This window comes from Mustela putorius, unplaced genomic scaffold, assembly GCF_011764305.1.
Source record: "Mustela putorius furo isolate JIRA1106 unplaced genomic scaffold, ASM1176430v1.1 tig00003909_pilon_pilon_pilon, whole genome shotgun sequence".
NCBI classification, from domain to species: Eukaryota; Metazoa; Chordata; class Mammalia; order Carnivora; family Mustelidae; genus Mustela; species Mustela putorius.
Window position 1 is genome coordinate 15,129,066 of NW_025422057.1, and position 16,800 is coordinate 15,145,865.

Below are 16,800 nucleotides of genomic sequence, written 5' to 3' on the forward strand. Positions count from 1 at the left end.
CAGCTGTACCATTTTATAGTCCAACAAGGAGTGCACAAGGGTTCCAGTTTCTCCATATCCTTACTTACACTTATTTTTCTATTTCTTGATAATAGCCATCCTAATGGATGTGAAGTGGTATCTCAAAATGGTTTTGATCTGTATTTTCCAAATGATTTTTCATGTGTTCTTACTGGCCATTTATGTATCTTCTTTGGAGAAATGTCTATTAAACAACCTATTTAGACTTATGCACATACATGGTGCTATGTTCTCACTTTAATCATGTTATAACATTCCATATTATGATTATATGAAAACATATTTATCCTTTTAAAGATGAATTAGAGTTTTTTTAGATTTTTTCTACTACAAGTCACATGTTGGTTTGTTCACTGTTACACACACCTTCTTTTGCAAGTTTTGAGAGTTTTTCCAGGTAGTTTTTTTTTTTAAGATTTTATTTATTTATTTGACAGAGAGAGAGCGATCACAAGTAGGCAGAGAGGCAGGCAGAGATAGAGGAGGAGGCAGGCTCCCCAACAAGCAGAGAGCCCGACGTGGGGCTCAATCCCAGGACCCTCAGACCACGACCTGAGCCAAAGGCAGAGGCCCAACCCACTGAGCCACCCAGGCACCCCTCTCCAGGCAGATTTCTAAACGGAAAATCACTAGGTTTAAGGAAAGACATAAGTTCAATTGTACTAGATTTCTCCGATACCCATTTGCTCCACAAAGTGTTGCACTGACTTAAATTCACACTAGCCATGCATGACAGCTCTTATGTCACACCCACTCCATTATGTAGCTTTCTCAGACTTTTACATTTTTACCAATCTGATGAAGTTTTTTTCCCTAGTTACTGGTAAGATCAAGCATTTTTTTACAGTAATAGGTCATTTGTTTTCACCCTCCTGTAAAATCACTGTTCAAGTCTTTGCCCATTTTTCTATTTGATTTTTGTTTTTGTTTTAACAAAGATTTTAAGTAATCACTACACCCAATGTGGGGCTTGAACTTAAAATGCTGAATTCAAGAGTCATGTGCTCTTCTGACTGAGCCAACCAGGTGCCCCCAGAATTTTAGTTTTTCGATAATTTTACAAATTCTTTATTAAGTATTCTAAATACTTAATTAGCAATTCTTTGCTAATTATATGCAAATTAACATATATTCTCCTATGCTGTGAAGTGCATTTTCATGTAGTTTATGGAGCCTTATTTTACCAAAGTTTGTACATAAACCTGATCAAATTTATCATTTTCTTCATGATTTATTCTCTTTACTCTTAACTCAAGATTTTAAAGATAATTTCCAATATTCTTTTAAAGGATGTACAGTTTGGCTTTAACCATTTGATCTTCAATCCATTTGGAACTCAGTTTTGCATCTTCTCCAGGAATGTAATTTAATTTTTCCCATATATCTTATTTCCTATACCTTTCTGTGTATTACCATATACCAATCTTCCCAGAACCACTATCCTAATATTTACCCTGACCCACTAATTTGTGCCTCACTCTGTTCCTGTACTGGTTTGGTATGTTCTTATTTTGCTTGTTTTCAATCAAAACATCAAAATATATGTATGGGCAAAGTTTAAAAGTCAAATAATCCCACAAGGTTTACCACAAAAAATTCTCCTGCTCCCTATCTTCTCAATGTTTACTCCTGAATCACAGAGGTAAGCACTTTGAATTCTAAAACACTAGAAGAAGCTTGTTTTTGTATTTATCTCCTCATTCTAAATGGCATACTAAGTTCTTAGTTTCAGATAATATCTCTAACTTTCCCTTTAAAAGATGAAGATTTAACTCTTATGCAGACATATACACACATACTTCCCTTCCCTCCATCTTCCTCATGTACTTATAATTTTATTTAGACCAATATTGAGTATTTACTATATATTATTCTATATACAGATAAGCCATGTAGATTATAATTCATTTTATTCTTGAATAACTTTGTATTTTTCCCTGAAAATCATTTTTTTTTTGTTTAGGTTTCTATAGATCTGCTACTTCATCCCTCTTTACTAAATGTGTACAACTTTTCACAACATTTTCGAATATATCAAGCTATCTAGAAGTTTCATTTACTTCTTGAAGACATCCCTACTAAAACTCCATCTTTCTTCTAAAATTCAAACTTGCCTCTGGGCCTGCTGTAGCAAAGGAAGGATTCTCTGCACATCTCCTTATTATTTATTCCTTGGATTTAAATTTTTATCAATTTACATTTGTTTATTTAGTCAAATACGTTAGTAGGAGACATACTTCTGTAGCTTCCAGAGAAAGTGTACATTGTAAGTAAATTTTTGAGAGGTTGCAATTCTGAAAGCAACCATACGATCATACTACTTATATGATTATTTGATCAAGTTAGAACTCTAACTTGGAAAGCATTTTCAGATATTAAATGTATTACTCTCCAATCTTCTGGCTTCTGATTTTGCTTTTGTAAGACCCTGTCTTATTTCTTTGCTCTACATATGAGCTCTTAGGGTCTTCTTTCTCTCACCACTTTTCATGACCGATTTTGCTACAAGTCTCTTCTGGGGCTATGTGATATTTTTTATTCTGGAAATTCATGTACTTCAAGCCCAGAAATTTTTCTTGAATTATTCATTTCATAATTAATTCATTTAAAATTTTCTGTTCTTTAATTTGGCTACTCCTAACACTCAGCAAATATTCTGGAATAATCATTTAAATTTCCTAACTTTTATTTTACATCTGTCTTTTGTTCATACTACTTTGGAACATAATCTTCATTTTTATCTTAAAATTAATTTGTTATCCTAATTTTAATTTCAAAAGCCCCATTTTTTGTTTTCTGAATGATCTATTTTTAAAAGTTACATTTTTACTTCATAAATGTAACATCTTCTGTCCATAAAGACTGAAGTTTTTATCTCCTTCCAGGATTACGTCAATTTCTTTTGATTTCTTGTTTTTTTCCTATTCATTTGATATTTTCATCAGATTTAGCAGTTTTTTGCAAATGTCTATGATAACTAGCTGCCCTTTCAAGTTGAAGAATAAAGCACAAAAAGACTGTTTGGAAACTCTGTGCTTGGCCAAGACATGCTGTTGACTGTTGGAATACTTTTTGTTTGTTTGTGTTTTGAAATATAACTGAAACGAACACTGTATAAGTTTAAGATGTATAACATGACTTGATGTGTGTGTGTGTGTGTGTGTGTAGTGAAATGACTAAACACAGTTTACTTCACACCAAAAATAAATAAATAAATAAATAGAAAAAGAAAAAAATGTTTTCCGCCTTGTTATAACAACTCTTAAGATTTACTCTCTTAATAACTTTCATACATACTATACAGCAGTATGGGGTTTTGATAGGTGGTACTATTTCAGTTGAAGACCTCCAAATGTTAGTTTTTGCACATGCCTTCTCTTGGGCTGGCCAGATTCTTTGAGGTAAATCCTCCAATCTCCTGCCTAGAAGCTATACACCTGGCTAACAGTATTCTGGACCTAAGTAAAGAAAAAAAGCTAACATTTCCATTCATAAGTATGTACACTTTCATCAATTCCAATGTTTCCAAAATTGTACTGACACCCTCAACCATGTTCTGGTACCTAGGTCAACATCCACAGAGAAGGGACGCCTGGGTGGCTCAGTTGGTTAAGCAGCTGCCTTCAGCTCAGGTCATGATCCCAGCGTCCTGGGATCGAGTCCCACATCGGGCTCCTTGCTCCGCAGGGAGCCTGCTTCTCCCCCTGACTCTGCCTTCCACTCTGCCTGCGCTCGCTCTTGCTCGCTCTCTCTCTGACAAATAAATAAATAAAATCTTTAAAAAAAAAAAAAAAAAAAAAAAAAAACATCCACAGAGAAGAAACTTCTGCCTTTCAGCAGAGTAGAGGCAGGACAGATACTCATCTGCACAAGCTGAAGAAGGGAATTTGGGGATTTAACAGCTAATTGTATAGGTTTTTAATCAAATTTTCTGTTTCAGGTCCACAGCACATCCCATTTTCAGAAATACTTAAAAACTCTAAATAAATAAAATAAGATAAAATACAAAATAAAGCAAAAGTACATGAGAGACAGACAACTCCAACTCAACTCCCAAGTAATGGCAAGAATACTGGGAATGTGTTCAAGACAGTGAAATAGTAGGACCTAGGTGATCAAACAACATATCTACTGATCAAATCACACAGCTAACAAAAGTGAGCAAGGCCCATGAAGTCAAAAGCATGGCATTTTGAGATTTATCCATTGAGTTGCTTCCTATTTAGGTAATAGTTATTTGCACATTTAAAAACTGAACACCTCAAGAGCGCCTGGGTGGCTCAGTTGGTTAAGCATCTGCCTTCAGCTCAGGTCATGATCGCAGGTTCCTGGGATCCATCGGGCTCACCAGGGAGCCTGCTTCTCCATCTCCTTCTGCAACTCCCCCTGCTTGTGATCTCACACTCTCTCTCTCAAATAAAGAAAGCAAATCTTTAAAAAAAAAAATAAAAACTGCACATCTCAATTTAGTAACAATGCTAAAAGATCAGGGAGTTGTAATTCACATAATAGTGAATCTTGAAAATAGAAACATTAATTAACTTGGGTGTTTCAATCTAAAGAAAGGAAGACTGAGAAGTCATCAACTGCTCTTAACTAAGAATAGGAAAAAAATAAGTAAAATTTGAGTTAATAGATTTAGATAAACGGAGGAAAAAGGATGATCACTAAGTAATTCAACTTAGATGTAATGCAGATCCAATGACACAACAACATTATGGATATAAAACTGAATGAGACGGAATTCCTGCCCTGAAGGAAAAACAACAGAATGTGACAAGTCTTAAGAGAGAGATATAAAGAGTGCCATTGGAGTCTCCCTCCAAAAATAGGAAAGCACACAGTTGCTTCTAAAAGTTAATTTTTTAATTGCTATAATAATATTATATAAAATTAACTGAAGAACACATAAAACCCCATAGCCTTTTTTTTTTTAAGATTTTATTTATTTATCTGACAGAGAGAAAGAGAGAGAGAGATCACAAGTAGGCAGAGAGGCAGGCAGAGAGAGAGGGGGAAGCAGGCTCCCTGCTGAGCAGAGAGCCCGATGCGGGGCTGGATCCCAGGACCCTGAGATCATGACCTGAGCCAAAGGCAGAGGCTTAACCCACTGAGCCACCCAGGCGCCCCAAAACCCCATAGCCTTTTTTAAATGGGTAAATCTTCCTAAGATAAGTAGTCATGACTTTTTACCTAATAAAAACAATATACTCATTGCTTATCAATGCTATGTAGTATTTAATTCTGAAAACAACTTGGAGGAGTAAATATTTGTGTTGCCATGTTATAGGTAAGGAAACAGTCTTTAGAGGTTTGGTAACTTCCTTAAAGTCATTTAATGGTGAAGTCCATATTCAAAACAAGATCTTAATTACTATATTATACTGTCTCACTATATCATCAAACTATCCTTTTTGACATAAACATTAATGTCATGAAAGTAGTAATATTTTTGTGTTGCCATGTTATAGGTAAGGAAACAGTCTTTAGAGGTTTGGTAACTTCCTTAAAGTCATTTAATGGTGAAGTCCATATTCAAAACAAGATCTTAATTACTATATTATACTGTCTCACTATATCATCAAACTATCCTTTTTGACATAAACATTAATGTCATGAAAGTAGTAATATTTTTAAAGTATGCAAGTCCCTGGAGAGAAATTGTACAGTACACTATTAATTTTTAATTACAGATGAGAATAGTTAATTCAGACCAATAATAATACAACACAATTCTACTTGTATAAGTTGGTTGCCTTTTAACATATGTGGTGGTAGGAGATGAAGGCTTTATTTCTATCTGCAAGACATCACCTTCAATTATACTAAAAGTTTACAAAGAATTACAAAGAATATTTGCTATATATATTGATGTTATTTAACAGATATTCATGTTCTCTTCCTTCGGGTCCATGGTAAAATTAAACTCCCACACTTCCCAGAAGTTGGATGTGATAATATGACTTGTTTCTGCCAACAAAATGCAAGTTAAAGTGACACTTGTATTTCTAGATGGAACCACTGAATTACCAATGAAAGACAATGCAATTTCGTCCTGGGTCCCTACATGATGACAATAAGCTAATCTGCCCTGCCTCCAATATTAAACATGTGGTATGAGTGAGAAATTAACTTTTATTGGTCTTTTTTTTTTAAAGATTTTATTTATTTATTTGACAGAGAGAGATCACAAGCAGGCAGAGAAGCAGGCAGAGAGAGAGGAGGAAGCAGGCTCCCTGCTGAGCAGAGAGCCAGATGTGGGGCTCGATCCCAGGACTCTGAGTTCATGACCTGAGCCGAAGACAGCGGCTTAATCCACTGAGCCACCCAGGCGCCCACTTTTATTGGTCTTAATCCTCTGAAACTTAAGAGATTCATGGCAGACATGGATATGTGCTACCCAGACCTCATTCAAGGAAGGAACTGCTGTCCCTGTTGCTGGGAGAGCTGTCGGTGAGCAGTCATCAGCTGCAAACTACTTCAGCAAGTGCCTCAGTATCTTTGGGCCACTCCACACACAAGGCCACATCTTTTTAAGGATGATCCACATGCAGTTGCTGATCAACATGAAGTTTTAAAGGTCCTGTCACTTCATCCCAACATACCACCCATTTTACCTCCAGAGTTTCTTGTGAATTGAGTTGACTAAGGTTGTCTGTCCAGTATCACAACTCAACTTTTCCTTTTGTCAAATCTTGCTTCCTCCCTACCTTTTCCAAAGGCACTGATTTTAAGGGCTCTCAACAAACATCATAAACACAAAACTCTGTCTCAGAGTCTACTTCCCAGAGAACCCAACTATGAGAGCTGGTACCAGGACTGACACAAGAAAAGCAGGAAGAAAGATGGAGGTTGTGAGCTGCATCACATACCACCAGGCTAGCAGTGAAGAACCTATCACTGCTGTAAGCATAACGGAGAAAGCCTCTGGCACAAGATGTCATCAACTATTAACTTATACCAGTGGTAAATTAGGAAGGTATGCCAAAGGGAGGGGAATATTCTAGCAGGTGTGAAGTATCAGATGTCTGGTAACAGTTAACTACTAATATACTAAAACCACATGTCTATAGCTTAGCCCCACTGAGCTCTAGAAAAAAGTTAATGAGGGGCACCTGAGTGGCTCAGTCGAATAAGTGTCCAACTCTTGATCTTGGCTCAGGTCGTGATCTTGGGATTGTAGGATCGCGCCCCGCTTTTGGGTTCGGCCAAGAGTCTGCTTGTGCTTCTCTCCCTCTAGCTCTCCCCCAACTCTTTCTCTGTCTCTCAAATAAATAAAAGCTTTAAAAAATAATAAGATAAATAGGTGGCATATCTTATTGGTGATAAGCCAATCACCTGGGTGGCTCAATCAATTAAGCGTCTGCCTTCAGCTCAAGTCATGATCCCAGAGTCCTGGGATTGAGTCCCACATCAGGCTCCTTGCTCAGCAGGGAGCCTGCTTTTCCCTCTGCCTGCCACTTCCCCGCTACTGCTCTCTCTCTCTCTCTTTCTCTCTGACAAATAAATAAATTACATCTTTAAAAAATAATAACTAAATAAAAATATAAGAAAGGCCAAGAAAGCCAGAGGCCCTCCTTAGTCCCATATATAAAGGATGCCAAGTACAGAAAGTCTGCAAATTAAAGAATGTCTGCTATTTCAAAGTCAAGAGCCAGCTAGGAAAAGAAAAAGATCATGACACATGGGTTGGGGACATCTGAGTTGACCCCTCTGATAATCTACCCAAATTTTCCAGAATCATTTGAGACTACAGAAGTTGTCCACCCTACCCTGCATAGATAGTACTAGTCCTTGCTTAAACACAATGCAGGCTTCTCTCCAGCAAGACTTGTGCCCCAGTTCAGAATCTGTTCACTCCTTCCCTATTGGCCATTGAGTCAATAATCTTGGCTCAGCATAATTCAGCCAGGGACATGCTGTGACCGCTAAGGAAGGAAAGGGATGATGCCCCAAGTATCTGGAAGACCTAGAAAGCAAATATTGGCAGAAGTTGGGGAAGTACACATTGTACTCGATAATAAGCGGAAAGTGACCCAAAGGGCCTTATATTGTGTTAGGGAAGTTTACAGATTTAAAAGCACTCTCCCAAGATGCAGGATTTATGCCCTGAAATGGACCCCAGGAGATGGTGTAAGCTCACTATCAAAATGACTCCTATTTATAGCAAAGGAAGCAATCAACAAAATGAAAAGCCAACCTACAGAATGGTGGAAAATATCTGTAATTCATATATCTGTTAAAGGTTTAATATACAAAGATATACAAAGAAATTGGCACAACTCAGCAACAAAAAGAAAAAAAAATCCAATTAAAAAATGGATAGAAATGTTCATCACTAGCCATCAGGGATATTCAAATCAAAACCACATTGAGATACCACCTTACACCAGTTAGAATGGCCAAAATTAACAAGACAGTAAACAACATGTGTTGGAGAGGTTGTGGAGAAAGGGGAACCCTCTTACACTGTTGGTGGGAATGCAAGTTGGTGCAGTCAATTTGGAAAACAGTGTAGAGATTCTTTAAGAAATTAAATATAGAGCTAATTTATGACCCTGCAATTGCACTACTGGGTATTTACTGCAAAGATATAGATGTAGTGAAAAAAAGGGCCATCTATACCCCAATGTTCATAGCAGCAATGGCCATAGTCGCCAAACTGTGGAAAGAACCAAGATGCCCTTCAATGGACGAATGGATAAAGAAGATATGGTCCATATATACTATGGAGTATTATGCCTCCATCAGACAGGATGAATACCCAACTTTTGTATCAACATGGAAGGGACTGGAAGAGATTATGCTGAGTGAAATAAGTCAAGCAGAGAGAGTCAGTTATCATATGGTTTCGCTTATTTATAGAGCATAAGGATAACACAAAGGAAATGGGGAGATGGAGAGGAGAAGTGAGTTGGGGGAAACTGGAAGGAGAGATGAACCATGAGAGACTGTGGACTCTGAGAAACCAACTGAGGGTTTGGAGGTGAGGGTGGTGGGAGGTTGGGTGAGCCTGGTGGTGGGTATTATGGAGGGCACGTATTGCATGGAGCACTGGGTGTGGTGCATAAACAATGAATTCTGGAACACTGAAAGGAAATTTAAAAAAAAAAATAAATAATTTTTTAAAAATGAATAGAGGAAATGAACACATATTTTTCCAAAGAAGACATCCAAATGGCCAAAAGGTATAAGAAAAGGTATTCAGAAGTGCCTGGGTGGCTCAGTTGGTAAAGTGTCTGCCTTAAGCTCAGGTCATGACCTCAGGTCCTGGGATCAAGCCCCGCATCAGGCTCTCTGCTAAGCAAGAAGGCTGCTTCTCCCTCTCCCTAGCTGTGTGCGTGCTCACTCTCTCTCTCTCTCTGTCTAATAAATAAATAAATAACAAAAAAGGTGTTCGATATAGCTAGTTATCAGGAAAAAGCAAATCAAAACCACAATAAGCTATCACTTCACACGTTAGAATGGCAATCACCAAAAAGAAAAGAGATATCATGTGTTGATAAGGTCATGAAGAAAAGGGAACCCTGTGCACTGTTGGTGGGGATTTAAATTGGTTCAGCCACTGTCCCTCAAACAGGAAGTTTCCTCAAAATATTAAAAATAAAACTACCATATATGATCCAGCAATCCCACATCTGGGTATATACACAAAGGAAATGAAAACAGGATATCAAAGAGATCTCTGCACTCTCACGTTCACTGCAGCATTATTCACAGAAGCCAAGATACAGAAACAAAGTGTTCATCAATGGCTGAATGGATAAAGAAGATGTGACATACCTACATATATATGTGTATGCATTATATATATATATATATATATATATATATATATATATATATATACATGTGTGTATACATATACATACACAATGGAATATTATTCAGCCCTAAGAAAGAAATCCTGCCATTTAAGAAAACAACGATGGACATTGGAGGTATCACACTAAGCAAAGTAAGTCTGAGAAAAAAAGATAAATAATACACAGTATTTGTCTTTATTCGTGGGATTTCTAAAGGGGAAAAAAAGTCAAGCTCATAGAAACAGTCAAAAAATGTTTGCCAGGGACTAAGTAATAAGGACAATAAGGAGAGGTTCATAAAAAGGATACAAACTTTCTGTTATAAAATGAACCAGGTATGAGGATTTAATATACAACATGGTTGCTATAGTTGATAACAGAGTAGTTTATCATTGAAATTTGATCAAAGAGTAGAACTTACTCTACAAAGAACATCAAATTAAAAAAAGGGAAAAAGGGGCACCTGGGTGGCTCAGTGGGTTAAAGCCTCTGCCTTCAGCTCAGGTCACGATCCCAGAGTCCTGGGATTTAGCCCCATAGTGGGTTCTCTGCTCCTCGGCAAGACTCCTTCCCCCTCTCTCTCTCTGCCTGCCTCTCTGCCTACTTGTGATCACGGTCTGTCAAATAAATAAATAAATAGTCTTTAAAAAGGAAAAAAATGTGAACTTATGGATGCATTAACTATACTGAGGGATTCCTATCACAATGTATACATATAATCATTACAATGTACATGTTTTTATATCTTATAATTTTATTTGCCAGTTATACCTCAATAAAGCTAAAAAAGAAAAAGAAGATGCATAGAGACATAAAAAATACAGCCTTTGCTTAGTAAGGTCAAAAGGTTGGAATTGCCATAACAAAGAGCAAAGAGAGGATAAAAAGTCTAGAAATATGGGCATTCTAAAGTGGATATACTAATGTAACACCAGAAAATCTACCAGGTCTTATATCTATGGAAAGGGCCAGATGGTATGCCATTTACTAAAGTCATAAGGATGTGATGGAGAAAATGGTACTGGAATCAATAAGAATGTGCTAGCTCTTCTCCACAGACCAAAGCTGATGGTAGGAGAAACCACAAAAAAAACTGAGCTCAATGATGGAGACAAGAGGATAATCCATCCCAACTGGTGACATTAAACCATTAGAATCCAATCCAAGAAGAGGGCAAGATTTATAATAAGAAGCAAGGTTGGAGCATCAGTCAAGGAGAATAATACGTTAAAAATTATACAGATGTTTAATAGACCACAGCATCCCTAGAAGCAAAATAGGCAGCCAGCAAGGGTACTACTATCTAACTTAAGTCATCAGAAGAAATCAAGGATGGATGATCAGGAGGCTGATGGCAGATGCTGCAATAAAAAGTCACAATTTATTACTCAGTTCCTGAAATTGAGTCATTTATGAAGTCCAGATTTGATATATTTAAAATTCTGATGCCTACAGGGAATGACCCTGCAATACCACAGTAAGTGTACATGGTAATAATTCCCCTATTTCTTTATCAAAGTCACCCATGAACATTTAATTGCATAACTAGGGGGAAAAGCAGCACAAACGTTTCAAGTACAGTTGGACACAGGTCTGAGTTAGCACTGACACCCTGGATATAAAGTGTCATCAAGGCCTCTCTTTACAGGAGGGATATATGGCAATGAGGTAATTAATGATGTCCTAGCCAAGGTCCTGTTCAAAATGAGTCACTAGGTCTGCAGACCTATGAAGTGGTCATGTTCTGGATGTTTCTGGCAAATGGCACAACACTGACATTGGGTCCTTGGCTTTCACAGTGGCAAAGATCAAGTGGAAACTTCTGAAACAACCACCCCCTGGATAATGTATTACATTTTAAACAAATGTTGCATTCCAGGGGGTGTGGATGGCAAGAATTAGTAGTGCCCTGAAGAATTAAAGAATGCAGGAATGATGGACCCCATTTAATCTCCTTTTAAATCACCGATCTGGGCCCTGCAAACCAAACAAAGCCTGGAGGATATGAGCCTACTACCAGGTAGTAGCCCAAATAGTAGTCACTATGCAAAACGCATATTTTTCTTAAAACAGATTAGCGTGACCATTTTTTGCAAATGTGTTCTTTGCTGATCCTTTTAAAAAAGAGGATCAAAACCAGTTTGCTTTCATATGGAATAGGAAATAATATACATTCACAATTTTCCCTCAGGTTCATACTAACTCTCCCTCCTTTTGTCATAACATATAACAAATTTGGTCCAACTGGACATCTTGCAGAACATTACATTGTTCCATTACATTAATGACATCATTCTAACTGTGCCAGATGAATAAGAAAGGCTTATGCAATGGAGGCCTTGTTAAGATATACAGGCTTCAAAGGGTGAAAGATAAAACCTACAAAGATTCAGATTTCATATTAGTAAAATATGTAGGGAACCAGTGGTGAAGAACATTTTCAGACAGCTCATCTGAATTGAAAGACCAATTATTGGGGCACCTAGGTGGCTCAGTGCGTTAAGCCTCTGCCTTCAGCCCAGGTCATGATCTCAGTGTCCTGGAATCGAGCCCCACATCGGGCTCTCTGCTCAGCAGGGAGCCTGCCTCCCCTTCTCTCTCTGCCTGCCTCTCTGCCTACTTATGCTCTCTCTCCTGTGTCAAATAAATAAATAAATAAAATCTTTAAAAAAAAAAAAAGACCAATTATTATACCTTGCAATGCCCATGAAAAGCAGAAAGCAAACCATCCAGTAGGTCTCTTTGGGTTCTGAAGGTAGCTTATTTCACACCTGGAAATACTGCTCTAGCCCACATACTGAACAACATGAAAGGCTGTCAGCTTTGAGTTCATGCCAGGGTAGGGAATAGCTCTGCTATAGGTTCAGGCTACACTTTGTAAGCAGACTTGCAGTTAGGGCTGCAAGACCCAGAAGAATTATAGCTATTGGTGGAGGCACTGTTGGGAAAAGTAGCACATGAAATATACAGAAAGTAGAATCCCAGTAGAATCCCAACGCAGACCCCATACACATGTCAAAGGCCATATCATCTGCAGTGGAAAACTTTATTCTCTATGCCTGCCATGTTATTGGACCCTGCCAGAGATAGAGACCCTGTGTTATCAACTAACACAGGTGTTCAGAGTTTTATATTATGAGCTGACTCTGTTATCAAGAATCATAAGAACATAAAATGAAAGTGGCACCCAAGATGAAGTATAAGCCAGATCACATACTGCACAAGCACTCTGCACGAACAGATAGTTCAGGCCCCATGTTAAGTAACACTGTTGCACCTGCACCTGTCATTTTACAGCTATGGTCATATGAAGAATTCTCTATGCCATGATACCAATCAGAGAAAAGTACAAATATTTCAGCTTGATATGTGGGGACAAGTCAAAAATGGACATCACCTAGAGAACCTCACTCAGGAGTGACCTCAAGGAACAATGGAAAAGGAAAAAGCCTCTCAGTGTGGCAGGTCTTTGGGCAGTGTATCATCCACAATGTACGCAAAAAGAATTGGCCCAATTCTCTTTGGGCCAGTAATTAGTGGTCTAGCTCACTGATCAGTAGCATAGAGAAAGAAATACTGGAAGATCATAAACAAAGAGGGCCTGGGGTAGAGGCAAATGGATGGATATATTTGAACAAGTACAAAATATAAAGATCTTTGTGACACAATTTAAAGGCATCAGAGAGCATCGAACATGGAAGCGACAATAAACAACAAGCAAACAAATAACTAAAACAGCTAGCATCAGTTAGGCTCCACTATAGGATACCTCAGTGCTGGCACAATAAGAACATGAACAAACTAGCCATTATAGAGAGATGGAAGTCATCTAGGAATACAATAACATGGGCTCCTCTGAACAAAGCTGATCGAGCTACTGTTACTGGCAACTGGTCAGCCTGCGAGCAAGATATCAACTCTGGTCCCTTGATGAAACCATTCCCCAAGGCCACCAAATAAACACTTAGTGGCAAGCTGACTACAAATGGGCCCCTTCCACTCTAATCTGATCAACAATTCATTAGGACAAGAATAGATATATACTGGGGCACCTGGGTGGCTCAGTGGGTTAAAGTCTCTGTCTTCGGCTCAGGTCATGATCTCAGGGTCCTGGGATCGAGCCCCGCATTGGGCTCTCTGCTCAGCAGGGAGCCTGCTTCCCCCCTCCCCTCTCTCTGTCTGACTCTCTGCCTGCTTGTGATCTCTCTGTGTGTCAAATAAGTAAATAAAATTTAAAAAAAAATTGGGGGGTGCCTGGGTGGCTCAGTGGGTTAAAGTCTCTGCCTTCCACAGGTCATGATCCCAGGGTCCTGGGATCAAGCCCCGCATCCAGCTCTCTGCTCAGTGGAGAGCCTGCTTCCTCCTCCTCTCTCTCTCTCTCTCTGCCTGCCTGTCTGCCTACTTGTGACCTCTGTCAAATAAATAAATAAAATCTTTTTAAAAATAAAAATAAAAATAAAAAAAATAAATTTTAAAAAATTTTCATTAAAAAAAAAAAAAAAACTAGATACATACTCGGAGTATCAGTTTGATTTTCTCAACCACAAAGTCTTAACCAGTATGACTGCCTTAGAAATTATGAAGTAATAGATCAAGCAGCAGGGGTTCCTATGTAATCAAAAGACACACTACAGCAAAGGAAGTATAGGAATGAGCCCATAACCATAGGATCAACTGGATCCCATAATACACAGTCTGATAGACCTTTGGATAGGCACAAATGAAACACCACCATGCAGGATACACCTTGGAATTTAGCAACTTTACATGGTAATCTGTTCCCAGTAGGAAGAATATAAAAGTCCAGGACCCAAGGAGTAAGAGCCACTCTTAGTGGCCTCACTTTCAGTGATACAGTTGAGTAATTTGTGCTTCTTATCCCAGAAATCTGGGCTCTGCAGGATTAGAGATCTTATTCCCCAAAGGGGAAATACTCTGGCAGAGGCCAAAGCAATACCCCTCTGAACTATAAGCCATAGTGTCCCTTAGGCACTTCAGGCTCCTTCTGTCAAGGTACCAGCAAGCAGGCAAAAAAGGAGTCACCATCTTGGCAGGGATAATTGGCCCAGATCATAAAAGGAAGGTAGGACCACCACTGTTACAAAATAAGGGGAGGGGAATATGTTTGGTACACAGATGATCCCTTGGGTGTCCCTTGGTATCCTCTTGCCAAGAGTTATGGTAAATGGGCAACTTCAATACCTAGAGCAGGAGGTACATAATGACCAGGGCTCAAATACCTAAGGGTAAGGGTCTACGTCATACCACCAGGTAAGTCACAAAGATTGTGGGTTCCAACTGAAAGTAAAGAATATTTACAAAAAATAATAAAAGGGGGACATGCTGAATATCAGCTATAGCCCTGAAACCAACTACAGAAGCCGAAGCAATAACCCAGGTTTCCGCCAGGAAGAAAGGGTCACTGGAATCCTAGAGGAGCTCTTGAGAAATGTGCTTGAAGTAGACCGAGTAGCTCAAAGAACAAATTGTGATGAACATGGACATGATCTGCCTAAATAAACCTTCAGAAAGAACCTCTTGTCCCTGCTGCTAGGACTGGTGTCAAGCAACATCATTCAGCTACCAGCCCCCATAGAAACGGCTTTAGCTGCGCACACACAGAGCTTCCTAACCCAAGTTCCTACACTCCTAGGAGTGACTCTCATACAATGACTGATCAAGGCCTGGCTATTCCATCCTAACAAAGGACAACTCTGATGAACATTTCAACTCCAGAGTTCCCCTGGGATTGACTGCAGCTGTTAAATTCTACTTGAATTTTTCCTCTGCCCAATCCTGCTTCTTCCATGTCCTTTTCACAGCTGTTTATCCAATGACTCAATAACACTAAACCAAATAAGCCCCAAACACTAAAATCTGTCTTAGAATTTGCTTTCCAGAGAACCCAGACTATGGCAGGATTGTTTGTTGCCAGAGTATGACCTAACCTGTACTGACTAATACAATACAATAAATACAATACAATACAATAAATACAGAGTGAGGTTCCTCTGCAGTTTCTTAGAATTGCTCGCAAATTGTTTTCATTCATGAAACTATTTAGAAAATGGGATGCCTGGATGGCTCATTTGGTTAAGCATCTGCCTTTGGCTCAGGTCATGACCCCAGGGCCTGGTGATCAAGCCCCATGTTGGGCTCCCCACTCGGCAGGGAGTCTGCTTCTCCTTCTCCCTCTGCCCTTCCCCACGCCTGTGCGCTTTCTCTCTCAAATAAATCAATAAAATTAAAAAAAAAAAACCCTCAGTTTAGGAAGAACAGAATTTAAGTTGCAAGCTTATGAAAAGCTTGTTGAGGTAAGCAACTTTTGCGGATATAGACACTTTTTGATCCTTGCTGATATTTGCCCAACATGCCAGGATTTTTCAACAGAATAAGAAAAGAAAAGGATAAGAGCCGTTGTTACAAATAGGCTTTCTACTTATACCTTCTTGTTTCTTTAATAGCTACAAAACAGAAGGTTGAGCTAGATAAATTCTGTTGCTGAATTTTCACATTCTTGACCAGGATTCATTATAAAACACAGATTAGTTTTCCTATAACATGTAGAAGTTATCAAATGCCTTAAAGCTCAATATTAAACTAATATACTTTGTTTACATATAGTCTATTCCCATTATTACATTGAAAAGTCTGTTTATTATTAATCTAACTATAATCTATAATTGTATTTCTTGCCAAGAAGACAATATATTTCCAAAGCACTCAGGTCATTATCACCTAACAAACATTTCAAGGTTACACAAATGAGAGCAAAACCCCACAGCCTACTAACACCATGAAAACTGACAAAAACACCATTCCAGGACAACAGAAAAACAATACAGGATTAATGACCAAACTAAAATATACTCTCTGAAATACAGATTTTAAAAAACACTTATACTGCAAGGTACTAAATATTAATTTACAAATTTTATTCAATACACATAACATCAAGAAATTAGAGGTGCCT

At 38.3% G+C, this 16,800-nt stretch overlaps 1 protein-coding gene across 1 annotated transcript in view; it reads right to left on the reverse strand.

The window, feature by feature from the left end:
* ATRNL1 (attractin like 1) overlaps positions 1–16,800 on the reverse strand; it is an 815,348-nt gene that overhangs the window by 665,793 nt on the left and 132,755 nt on the right. The gene's annotated exons all lie outside the window — the stretch shown is intronic.